Genomic DNA, 9695 nt, shown 5'->3' on the forward strand with positions numbered 1-9695 from the left:
GGGCAACAAAAGAGACATACAATGATATGTCTTCAAGGACATCAAAGCAGGTTGAAAGGATTAAAGGAGAAAGTATACAACAAGCAGGTCTACAACATTCATGGAGTATCAACTTCAGTAATTACAGTCATGCACTCAGCTCATGTTCAATTTGATGGAGTATATCAGTGATCCTCACTTCTTGATCACTGAACTTACTCCACGCCAGAAGTAATCTAAAGAATACCTCTCACAATCCATGATTACATCACTGTCTCAGTATAGTTATTACATCAACGCAGTTTTGGTGATGAGACAGTCTATCTATATAGTGCCACCCACAATTTAGTTATGTTATTCATTGACAAGTTTGGGCTCTCAATACATTGCCTCTCTACACAATGCATGACATCATTGTCTTAGTATAGTACCATATCAACATACTTGTCACAGTCTCAAATTATGTCTATGAATATGATCTCAATAGCGTGGTGCTCGGATCAGAACATAGTATCACTAACATGTCAACAATATGTTGAAGTCAAAAGTACCTTGAATGAATTGGGAAGGTCGTGAAGCAGTCTCGGTGATGTCAAGACCACTGATGTAATGGTGCTATAAGGCCTCCAAGGAAGTCGTGATGAAAGGATACTAATGATGGGAAGCTCAAGCAAAAGAAGCATCAAGGTGAAGATCTCCTCTTCACACACCAAGTAAGTATATTTCAATTTTATAATCAGATTTGGTTAAATGATTTCATGATTGCAAGGGGATTTATAAATCGGTTAGATATTCAAAAGTCCTTGCATAGAATAAGGAGGATTGTCATAATCCTCATAGAAAAGAGAAATCATTGATATCTATGAGAAGGTCTATGAAGGTCAAGCATTGTTTGAATCCAACAAGAGATTTATAGGATTCATATGATATCACTCAAAAGTCCTCTCATACCTAAATAGCAGAAGAGGGGACATAAAGAGAGATATATGAAATGCTAGATATACTCTCAAAAATTAAAGTAAAAAAAAGTCACTTAGACCTACACAATAGTAAATGTATTAAAGAATGAAGGAATAACTTCATGAAGATATAGGGAAGATGATAAGAAGGTAGTCACCAATGATGAACAAGGTAACAAACATTAATGAACAAAGAAGGTTACCTCACCTGACAATTTGTGGTTTCTATGCTAGATAGAGAAAGACAAGTTGCAGCCTATAGTATTAAAGGATAAAAGAATTCAACCATTTGCAGAAAGGAAAGGGGAGGTTAGTCCTCAAGCAAAGACAAAAATTAGTTAAGATTCAATGATATAGAAAGATTTTGGAAGCTCATATCACTGAAAGATGGAGGAAGCTGAAGAAAAGGGACAAGGAAAGAGGGAGTAAAAAATCTCTCCTATGAGTAAGATAATATCCCTCACAAAAGGGTCCTATCATAAGCTCCTAAATATTGTGTTATAAGATATGACAATAATAAGATGCATCATGGCATCATGGAAGCATGAGAAACAAGAGCTCGTAACACCTCCATAAGGATCATGAAGGACAAAAATCCATGGCAGACAACATGTAGGATATAGCGATCTTGGGAACCTCAGTGGACATTGAAGGAAAGAAAGGAGTCATCTAACGCTGATCATGCATCAAGTCAAAAAGGAAACATCTGCCAGTTGGGGATATACAAGATCCTTAAAATTATCTGATGGAATCCTCATCGTAGGGTTCACTAATCTAGAGAGGAAGCAAGTCTTTCAACAAGAACTCCAACTTATGGAATCCATGAGATAATGATGTGATGACATGAATTAGATCAAGGGATTGAAGATCTCTTCAATCGAGGAAGTTGTTGGAAGAAGCCTCGATGACCTGAAGGTAAAATAAGGTATGTATGCTCGTGTTTAATATTATAATGACATGTCATATGGTTTTAGGTAAAATGGATCATTACTTCTATCTTGAGAAGCATGATCAAGAGAAAAAGGATCTCCTCCTCTGAAAAGATGCAGGAAGGCATAAGTCACACCATATTAAATCAACATAATATGTCCTCATATGAAGTATGAGGTGGTTGACTACAATTAAGAAACTTTGATTCTAAGCACCTAGGAAGGAAACGTGTAAGGAAGGAAGAGATTGTGAGATGTGCAACCCTAATGAAGGCAATCAACATCCAAAGACCAAGAAGACTTGACTAGGAAATATCCTGGAAAGATATGAAGACTCTAATGGAAAAGATGAAGACCCTTGATAATGGACATCTTTGGGAGATGTGTCAACATGAATGAAGGATGTTGATACCTACAAGAAGATGTCATGATGAAGAGCCATCTAGTAAGGTATCATTTAATTTAATGTTATGATTTGATTTCTTGAATAATATTTGGATGAGTGCATGCAGGACTACTATTGTAAATACAAGTACAACTGGCATTCATGTGGTGGATGGAAATTCCTGAAAGAAGCATGAAGGGAAAGAAGTAGCTACATGCCGAAGGTTACAAATATGTATCAAGAAGGCTACTTTCCATGAAGAAATGAATGACATGACAAAATAAGAAGGAAAGTGATCAATGGTTGTTGCCCTCCACGAAAGAAGCTCAACTAAATTTCATGACATCAAGGAGAGAAGTTGATCAAGCTGCTGAAGAACCCACGAAGAAGAAGCTGCTGATGTATAAAAGAGTCCCTATATAAGAGGGAGATCTGACAAGTCCCTGATCAAGAGGGAGTTTGAATTAGATCACCCATGATTACAAAGGAGTAACAATTGTGTTTTTCCATTTCATGTGTCATGCACTAGACCAGGACTAACAACATTAAGTCTAGATGAAGGCCATGAATGGAAATGTAGACACATTATAGACACAACATTCTTGTCTTCACTTGGGAAGAAAGAATGGGAGGATTGGGTAATCATCTGGCATCCGATACTCTTTGAGGATGTGTAGGGCATCCAAGACAAGAGTAGGCAAGAGGACTGATATTCTTTGAGGGTTGGAAACCCAAGATAAGAATAGTCCTAGAAGGTCACACTCAGTGAACACCCGGGTGGGTATGTACCTTGAGAGACAATGATGAAGGTGTCTATAAATCATTGGTCTCGCCAACATTGTAGCTCATGGTCTCATGGAGAGATGGAGTTATTAGTCAAGCCCTTGCACTATGAGAATGTTGATTGATATGATGCTATACAGATGGGATTACCAATCTGATTCTTCTTATGAGAAATTCTTCAGATTGAGAATAACCAAGTATCATTGTAAATACCTGCCTAGTTAAGAGGGAGTGTTGAAGAAAAAGGGTAATTAGGTTCGGTATTTTCCATATGTAATTTTGATCTTTGTACTTGTCAAGAAAAAGAACTATTATTTTTATAAATTATATGAATGAGTTTCTTGCTCATTCTATAGGTATAGGAAAGTCAAAGAGTCAAAATTATATTGAAGAGCTCTTCTTGAGCATTTATGTAATGAACATAAGTCAACCTAGTGTCAAGCAACCCTCCAAGACAAGCCCCTGTTGGGTGTGGAGCATGATTATTTAGAGGTCTTTGTTTCAGCCAGATGTATACCCCAGGAAGTTTGTACACCCCTCCATGCGGGGGGGTGTGGGGGGGGGGGGGGGGGGGACTTGTCCCCCCCGTGGGGGTTCGAGGGGGCCGATCCCCCCCGGCTGGGGAGTCCTGGGGCCAGCGGTCCCCCGGCAGGGGTTTCGAGGGCAACGCCCCCGAAGCTAAAAACAGATGTAAAATTGCCTTGTAAAAGTATAGTAATATCTAGTCAATCTGGGCCATTCATTAGGTGAATGATCTGACGGTAGAACTTATGTTTAGTTTTGGGTTTTTTTCCCTAGAAGGAAACCCCTCTCTTTGTATGAGGGCATTGTATTGAGGCTTTGTAATAGATGTGTATTCTCCGAGCGAGAAACAAAGAGGTGAGACTGTGAGAGAAAACAGAGGATATTACAACGAATCTGTTGTAGGTTGTGTCTCTTCTTTTTGTTGGATAATAAAAAGGAAGGACTGGCTATTCGGGGTGGACGTAGCCCAAACTGGGTGAACCATGTATATCTGTGTCTCTCTAGTTTTATGCGTTTTCTGTGTTTATATTTATGCAATATTCTATGTGTTCCATTGCTTTGTAATATATAATTTTCTAACAGCACCATCCTTCAAAGAAGAAGCTTGCAAACAAAATACATCATGTCGGCTTGCAAATATATATTAAATAATATATAGAGATGACATGTTGGCTCAATAAATAGACACCACGGTTCACAATGACACATCAGCTAATATGGAAGACTGTTAAACACACACATGGCAAAGACAAATAAGAAAGATAAAACATGAGAGTACATTTATTATTAACAAATGATATATATTTATAGTACATTGTATGACAATTGGGTTCCACATCCCAAGGTCTCTTGGACTTCCTTAGTCTATTTGGCTTCCACACTAACCCATAGAGGATTAGGTGTCCAACATTCCCCCCCTTAATCCAAAGGGTTATGTATGAGTCCAAGAAGAGAGCTGTAATACAAAATGTGCAAAAAAATTCATGGCAACACTAGGCTGAATGTGATCTCTAAAATGTTGGTATAAGGGTGGTGGTTTAAGGATGACCACCAACACTGGAACGCTTAGTGCAGTTCCCAGAACTCTTCCAATTCTAGCATGAAGCTCAGGTCTTCTGTTAGAGGAAGTGCTCCCGATGTTTTGAAGAGGGAAACCTTCAACCAATAAAGGGAGGTCTCACCTCACATAAAAGGGAGAACTTCAACCTGAAAAGGGAAGTCTCAACCTGTGATGGTTTAAGAATGACCAACAACTCTGGAATGCTTAATGCAATTCCTGGAACTCTTCCGAAACTGGCAAGAAGCTGAAGTCTTCTGCTAGAGGAAGTGTCCCAAATTACCAAATGAAGGCATGCTTAGGGGCATCTTTGTCTCTGGCTACAACTCTGAATCTGGTATGGCAGGTTGTGGCTTAGGCTCGCTTGATGTGACTTTGAAGCTTGTAGATGACCATCATTCCCCCCCTGTTAGATACAAGGTGAGATGATGGAGAAAACTCAACTGCAAGACTGTTCAATACTCATGAACAAGTTTTGACATGCGACTAAAGTATCTTCTTGGCTGTTGATGCCCATTGCGAAGAAGCGATCCATCTAAGATGAATTTTTGTTCTTGTAGGAGGCTTGTTTCTGAAGCATCTGTTTGAAGAATGACTGGTTTTATGATTGTGCTTACATGGATGAAGATCAAAACAATGATCTTTCAGATGGCCAACTCGGTCACAGTGTTAGCATTTCACAATCTGTTGTTGTTGCTGTTGCTGTGGAAGAGGGGCAGAATTGGGAATAGTTGGAGGTGAATTGTCATGAAGAAATCCAGCACTCTGAAACTTGATGGGCTTTGAGTAGTTTGGAATGTGAAAGGACACGTCCTTGTCATATCCAAGACCTATTTTGTGCTTGTTATGGACAAGCTCTTCCCAAGGTCTGATGACCGACTTTGGAAGTGCAGACTGAATTTTTGCTTGTGCATGCACAACTGCTGCTTTATTAGGTACTCGATTTGAATCAAATTGTTTCTCATGGGAGTCTATTTCAATGTTCTGAACAGAAACAAGTTCAGAATGATGACTCCTCTGTTGTAATTCTTCCTGTTGCAGTTGAGATTCAAGCTGCAAAAAATCAATCTGTTCTTGTGCATATTGTAGACAGGTCTGCATTCCAAAGTGAGAGTCTTTGCTGATTTCGACTATGTTTTCGACACTAGAATGTATTAGTGTATTCAGTAACTCTAATACTCCATAAAGTCTTCCCATTTTGTCAACAAATCAAATTCTATAAATGTGGAGTGTTGGCTTCAATTAAAAAATACACTTATTTAACTTATTTTCAAAGATATTAGAAGTTGCTCCAATTTCGATTTGCACCAAGTTTTGGCTGAATGGTGAAATCATACAACTTTTGGAATAAGGGGATAACTTATATATACTTTAATACTCTACAGGAACTTCAACATTGAACACAAAAACCATAATGAGTTTTAAATACAATGCCACAACTGGGGCAGTAGCAACTGCAAACTTGCTTGGATCCTTCAAATACTCCTTCACTTTCTCGGCAAGTGGAAAAGAATAGTCAAGTTCAATAGCGACTGCTAATACATTCTTGTAACCATTGATGATAGCATGTGGAACAGCTGCAATTGTGGGATAACTGATCGCTAGAGAAAGAGTTGTCACACTAGAAATACCAGTAGCAAATTTCTCTATTAAATCATCCTCTGTGAGATTAAGAACTTCAGGATCAAATATCGATCCATTGTTGTATACAGACTGCACAATCAATCCATGGGAAAATGGTCGAGTGCTAAGCTTTTGTGGAGTACTGAAGAAGGTATGCTTTTATTGATTATTTTGTCATCTTTTCTTTAGAACTCATAATCCCTTTGCATCATGAACTAGGTAGATAATAAGAAATCATGAGAAAATATATAGGATTTATACGCAACACGAAAACACTAATAATTGCTATTTCTTATGCAGGAAAAGGGAAAAACGAAAGATTTCCGTTCCAAAGAAAAAGACAGGGCCAAGTTAACTGTTGTCCCTTTGGCGGGGAACCATATGCAAACAAGGCAATCTAAATTAAAATATATCATCCAAGGAAAGGAAAAGGAGATATCGAATCGGTGCAAGAGAACAAGGGGATAACTGGAATTAACAGTTTGGTGAATCCCTCAGGATCCTTTGATCCTGAGGGATCGTTGCCTTAACTATTTTTGCATCCTTGATATATCCGCTTTAGCTGTTATAAAAAGGGGCAGCACTACTAGCCCGGGGGAGGATCTACTGTTATTTTTCTATGTAACTTTTCTCTGTATTTGAAACTTTGATCATCGACTCTCATTGAGAAGTGATTCGCTGTAATTCTGTTTTGATGCTTTAATATAAATCTGGTTGTTGTTCCATCTTTGATCCTGGAATAATCTCAAGCGGTGTCTCCCTGGAGGCTAAGGGCCCGGCCCTAGTGGAACACTTGCTCCTGTATCATTATCTTTAGTTCGTGCATGGTTTTCATTATCAACTTTGTTCGGTAATCTGATGTGTTTTGTTATTTTACATCACAACTCTGTTATATTTGATTCATGTTTGACTGAGTAATATCGTTCTCTGTGACAGGAATGTCGGATTGTTCATTCTGACTTTATAACATATTGTTGTTCCTTTAAGTCATTGATGTAACATTACTATTTTTTTATAGAATGCTATTGCTATTCAATTACAGAGTAACCAGGTTGTAATATTCTTAAGTTGGTATTACTGTATTCATCTATGGTTTATACTTAATTATGATTGTTGTTCAATTGACATTATTGTTCCATTATGAATTACAATCGTTATTCTTTATAACTAAGATTAATATTTGTAGTACTAAAATCAGATTATTGTTTTTTTCAATACTAAGGTGTGTCGTGTGTGTTATTTATCTTAGTTTATTGTGCATTTACATTTGGTTCCAAGTGTTGTTCTATATTTCATTAATAATCAGTTGTCGTTCTATTTTTGTGTGCTGTCTGATTTATTCCTAGAGTAAAGATTGCTATCTGATTTCTGTAGGATATGATTGCTGCACTTATTCCTGTAGATTAAAGTGTTGTTGCTTATAAGAATCAGTTGTTGTTACATTTTCTTAGTTGTTGTTCCATTTCCTATTGGCTGTTCCATTTCTTGTTATTTGCATTCTCATTGCTTTGGTGTGCAGAACAATCTGAAACTGTAGTGAGCATTGACATTCGTTGTCTATTTCCCAGATTGATGATCTATTCCTTGATTATTTTTTATTACATCAGTTTACAGAGGGATGAGTTGCTGTTACTGGACCCTTGACTGATATTACTTAGTCTTTTGAATGCATGATTTAGGTTTTAAAGTGCTTTGTTGTAAGTAGATCTTGTTTTAAGCATCCGTTTACTCTTGTATTTTGAGCACTGTACTACTAGCATTACTCTGACAAATGACAGCCTCAAACTGAGTACACTCTTTGAAATAAAAAATCGTTCCTGGATTGACAAGTTAATGTGAGGTAATTAGAGGTGAAAAATACCATTTTTACGGCTCGACATTTTGGCGTCGTTGCCGGGGAAGAGTGTAGCCATTTGTCTCTTTTTCAGAGTAGTGTAAGATCCTGTTAGGAAAGAACTGGGTTTTAAAAACGAAAGGTAAGAACCTGCGTGTGGAGTATGTAATAGCCCTACTCCCCTACCCGCTTTCCTGCAGATTTGTTGCTATTCTGTTTGGGTAAAACCTAGCAGTTGATTTGTGTGCATGACTAAGCAGAAAAAGCCTGAAAAGAATCCCAAACCTCTACCCAAGCCTGATAAAGCTAAGGGGTCGGTGACCCTTGGCTGATCGACCTTTATAGACGAAATCCTGAAGAAAGCATAATCTCAGCCTTCAGTAGGACCTAGAAAAGTTACTTCTAGACAGCCTACTAGTTCCCTTCAGGCCACAGGATCACCATCTGTAGCCTTTGCTAAGGTGCATAGTCAAGCCGAAGAGCAAGATTTTCAAGAAATTGAAAATTCTAGCCCAAAATCATTACAAGAAGGGAACCTTAGCAACCTTTGTGAAGGAAGAGGAGAAACCGGAGAGACTGAAGAACCAAGATCTCCCCTTGGGGTAATACAACCATTAAGCAGTCCAGATAAGGGAAGTGCTGCAAAAATCATTTACAACAAAGCAGAAGAAATTCAAGAACCTGAACCCTCCTAGACGTTAGGCACTCTCATTATCCCAGATAAAGGAATGCTGTCAAAACCATTCCCGTTAGAGCCATTCCCCCTCGACAACCTAGGAATACCCTCCTAGATATCCCAGAAGGTTATTGGCATATATTTGACCAAATGGCCCAGAACCAGCCAAACACCCAAACCTTTACACTACAATACCCATTGTGGATACTGCAGCTAATGCACCTTTGAAAGCAATTCCTCTCCAGCATATCCCTACATTCCATGGCCTTACGTCAGAAGATCCGATGCATTTTTATTTGAATTTGACGTGCTGTGTAGAGGATATGACTATACCACCGACCCCCAGAAACTGAAATTATTTCCCTCCACATTAAAAGGGGCTGCTCTAAGATGGTTTATGGGATTAGGTGGTGGTGTTATAAATAACTGGGACCAAATGAAAGAGTCTTTTCTAAAAAAATATCAAGACTATTGCAGGTTTAGAGAGTTAAAAGATGAAATATTTCAGATGGTAGCTAGACCAAATGAAACATTAGAAGAATATGTAGAGCGTTTCCAATACAATCTTCAACGATCTCCTTATGCATCATTACCCTTACCTGGTAACGTATTAAAAACAACATTAATTAGGGGAATGAAGGAACAATGGATTGAAACACTAAACATTATGGGGAAAGGAGATATTTATTAGGAAAAATTTGGTAACATTATTGATTTATGTATCAGGAGCTCGAGAGGCAGCACAAGACTAAAACCAGCAGAACATGATTGGTTTACAAGAGATAATAGAATTTCAGCAGAAGGAGTAACTCGTGCAGAAATTGGAAATTTATTAGAAAATTTTAAAACTGACATATTGGGGACACTGACAACACAACTTGATATTATGCAGGCCAAACAAAAGCAAGTAGAGTCAGAACAGAATTTGGCAATCTTCTGTCCTCG

This window comes from Pinus tabuliformis, chromosome 9 (genome assembly GCF_031772625.1).
Source record: "Pinus tabuliformis cultivar Carrire ecotype Pingquan chromosome 9, CPIR1, whole genome shotgun sequence".
Lineage (NCBI taxonomy): Eukaryota > Viridiplantae > Streptophyta > Pinopsida > Pinales > Pinaceae > Pinus > Pinus tabuliformis.